Here is a 4,228-nt window from a genome sequence, read left to right as displayed (position 1 = left end):
CTCTCTCTCTCTCTCTCTGCCACTCCCTACACCCCTCCCCACTCCCCAGCAATGCAGCTGGGAGCCACGTGGTGCTGGAGCAGTGTGGGGTCAGGAAGGCAGGGAAATGGCTGGGGGTGGGTTGGGGCTGGGCTGCTCTGTCCTGCCGGCTCCCTCTGGGTCCTACTGCCCCTGTCTTCTTTGACAGCCAGCCAGAAGCAAACAAATATTAATTTACTAAAATTTTTAGGGGCCCCATAGGCTGGATAGAATGGCCTGGAGGGATGGATTTTGCTCACCCCTGATATAGACCATGCATATAGTGGTACTCATAGTTAACATTGGTCAACATTTTCTGTGGTAAATTCCCACTTTCAATTGTTAGGTTTTTGTCACCTTGATATAATTTGGGTTGAAATTTTCTGTTCTCAGTCCCTGTCTTAGGCTGATTTTTTTGGTGGAGGATAAGAAGCTTTAGTGAAGTTTGGGGCTATGTCTAGGAAATTAATATTAATTTTGTTCCCTGCCTTTGACATTTTTTTGGTAATGATTTTAGAGACACGCGAGTTAGGCATTGTGATAACTGGCTTCTAGGCACCTGGTCCTCAGAGTGAATTCCATAGCCCTGTAGTAGGCATGTAGGCTCCCTATACAGTGCATGGTGAGTTAGTTTTAATCAACTGGGTTCCTAAGATGCCTGACATTCTGCTTGCGTGCATGCCTAGTAGTGCCTCAGTCTTGCCTTTCTCACACCTAATCCCTGTTAAGATCTACAAACTAATCTGCAACAGCTTATCCCTGCAAGCTTTAGGCATCTATAGGGTTAGGAAGAGTTTTGAGAAGTGCAAGATTGGATTTAGGTGCCTAAATTCCACGTAAGTCCCTATGTGGACCTAGCTGTAGGTCTGTAGGTGTTTGGAGCAAAAACTTGACTTTCTATAGGAAGGTAAACCTAGTTTCCTTCTTTTGGTGTCTCCAGAATTTTTTTTCTAGATTTGACCAAATTATTTGATGTACAAAATAATAACTACAGAAGCTTGTTCCTTAATTTGCTGAAGACTTCCAGCTGCATTGCTGATGTTCACGGACCTTACTACTTCCGCATGGTGTCAGATATCAACTTCCAAATCTATAAGCCACTGTCTCGTATTATCACACAATGTATGGATTCCATCTACCCAGTCTGGGCATTTATAACTGAGCTGCACCCACTAGTCAACTTGCTCGCTCAGTCTCCTTCATCAATACATCTTTTAGTCATAGGAACTAGATCACAGTTCAGGGGAATGTAGTCTGAGTTGAGGTCTGGAAGATTAATATGCCTTAGTGCTTCCTTCTCCACTTCATAACCTTTATCAGTGAGCTTGCATTTGGCAGGTGTGGGAAAACAAATCTTCAGGTTGACCCAAGTCTCATTTAGACACATTAACTTAGCAAATAAATGTGCCAGTTTTGCTGTCCTGGTTGTAACAATTGCCCTACTCACTGGGCTTACTGCCTTCTCATGGAGTTCACAAATCTGGATACTAGAAATATTACAGAACTGTTATGTAACCCTTTGACACAGAGATTGCCGCCTCCAGTTCACAGAGAGGCTAAAAGCTTACTAATGCAGCCAAGGAATCTTTTAGTACAAGTGGTAGAAGTTCATGCTCCGGATCTGAGTGTCTTGGGTTCAAATATTACTGACAAGTCAGGCTGTTATGGTTTCAAATGAGGAGATTTCTGTTTAGTCTTCACACAGGAAGGATGATGAACGTAGCTGTGCAGTGAATGGAGGTTGTTGTAGGATCAATTCTAATTCATTGGCTTTAAGAGCTGAGACTGTGTAGTTAATAAAGAAGAACACTACATCAAATGAGAATGGTTTTGTAGTTAAGGTATTGCTCTGTTACACATTTCCTATATGGCATCAGAGAAGGCTCTCAGAATTTTCAGAGCTGGCCACTAGTTGCGGGGTCCTTATTTTCAGAGTGTTCAGTGTGAGAAACCTAGGTACTAATTTTGTTCAGTGGTATGCAGACATTGGCAGCTTTAGATCAATGAGAGAAGTATTTGTGCTGAATGTGTTAACCATGAATGGGATATCCCCATGGGTACTCAGTCACTTGAGCTTGCAGGAAGCTTTATCCCTAGAAACTGTCAGGGTAACAAGCACTCATTTTTGTCCAGTGGAGGAGTTGTCAGTGGAATCACAAAGGAGTCTCTATACTTGGTAATCCACTTTTCATAGTAAAATGTATTGAATTGTGGTCCTTTTATATTAATATGTGAAACTTACTTCTGAAATCACACAACTGCTGCCTTTAGCTTTTTTAGAAGGGTATGTAGGTCCATTAGGGCACAATTGTGGATTTGTTGCTATGTCAGTTTTCTCTCATCTTTCATTTACTTTCCTCATCACTCTCCCAGGTGCCAGACCCACCAAGTCATAGCAGAAACTAGTGACATGGCCTTGCATGCCCAGACTTAGGATGTAGGTAAAAAAACCCCCACCATTCATAATGGCACAAATGTTTCACATGCCATCCAACAGCACCTGTAACACATGCAGTCATTTTTGGTGCTAACTGGTTTTCTTTGGTTTAAGGAAATAGGCCTATAGCACAGTGTGTCAAGGGTTTAAAGACATGTAGTCCAGCAGCAGCAGTAGTATCATTATAGCATTAAGCAATCATTTGAAAAGCATTTAATTTCACACGGGAGTAAGCACAATTGTATGCACCACAGGCATCCTAATGCAACAGCCTGTTTATTTTAGCCCTGACTTTGCTCCAGCTTGGAGCTATTATATCTCAGAAACGCTCACACCAAAGATAATACTAATAGTTTGCTAGGCATCTTGGTAGCTTGGTATTTCTGTCTGGCCCAACTGCCTTAAGTACATCCAGAGGGACTAAGCAGCAAGAGTTCTTCGGCTTTTTGGATAGCTCTGTGGACAGTTTTCTTTTTCTCCCTTTTTGGGAGTCTTTCTTAAAGCAAGTTCTTCCAAAGCTAAAGCTTCCTAAAGTTTAAGAGATTTTACTACATTTGCCCTGTGAAATTTCACCCTTCCAAATTCCCTGGATCATCAGCTCCTTATCTAGAGCTCCTACTCAAGAAGTATGCATTTCTTGCTTCTCCTACAAGAAGTATGCACCTCTTGCTTCTCAATATATTTAGACTGGAGATTTATTTTTAGGTAGCAATTGTTTTAATATATATGCATGTATGCATACAGTGGGTAGCACAAACAGAACCACAATCCTTGTCTAGGGCTTTTAGGTGTTGTTTAATATAATTCAATAACACCTGTTAATTAACAATTTAATAACAATAAAGGTAAGGAGTCACCAACAGTAGCCCCAAAACGGGGAACCACTGGCTCAGACACTGAAATAGTAGGTTGGAGCCAGTCTGTAATAATGCCAGTTGGGAATTCAAAACCAGGGGAAAATAGATATTTTTATCATTTTATATTGCCAGCTCTCTGTTAACTGTTGCTATGGATATTGATTCTACTATCTTTTTTCCCCATGATACTGACTGCAGCAGCTGTGCCCAGAAGGCCACTGGTCTGTGCCCACATTACAAGGTGACTGCCTCAGCATTTCAAGTCGGAAGTGAAAGAACAAGGAAGACATGGCTATGGACTCTGTATATTAGAGGGTGTTTACTAGTTTCAAGGGAAAAAGTGGTGTTTCCCAGTGAAAAAGCAGGACAAAACATGTAGAGAGAGATGCCTGATATGGGATACTGATTAGCACTAGCTGCCTGGAGAGTTAAGAGAATTGTTCTGGAGCTTTATGGACAGGGTGTGATAGACTTATGTGGAGAACCTGTATCCTGGAAACTCTTGCTTTCCCCATATCTGGCATTACAAAATATTGAAACTGGCCCTTAACTGGAATATTTTCACTTCACATATTCCCTTCTATGCCAGCCATTTAACCTCTTACCAGGAAAAAAAGAATATTAATACTATACATTACACAAGCGCTGAAAGATGATACTCTTTTACTAAGCTTTGATATGTGGCTCTTTTTAACAAATCTTGGATGCAGTTTATTAACTAAGGTGTACCCTGCAGACCTTATGAATTTTGGTTGTAGCCGAATGTTCATCTGCTGCTGCGTTTCCAGAAAATGGTATCATAAGCCAAAGATGCAGAGCATGCAGGGCTCACTGGACTACCAGCTGGGACAATCATCCCTTTGGGGGTTTGCAGGTGAACTGTTCTGGAAATATATGGAGGGGGCAATAATTCTAT

This window comes from Gavialis gangeticus, unplaced genomic scaffold (genome assembly GCF_001723915.1).
Source record: "Gavialis gangeticus isolate Ggan-Ray unplaced genomic scaffold, GavGan_comp1, whole genome shotgun sequence".
NCBI classification, from domain to species: Eukaryota; Metazoa; Chordata; order Crocodylia; family Gavialidae; genus Gavialis; species Gavialis gangeticus.
The sequence above is the reverse complement of the archived record's forward strand: the minus strand, read 5'-3'. Positions refer to the sequence as shown.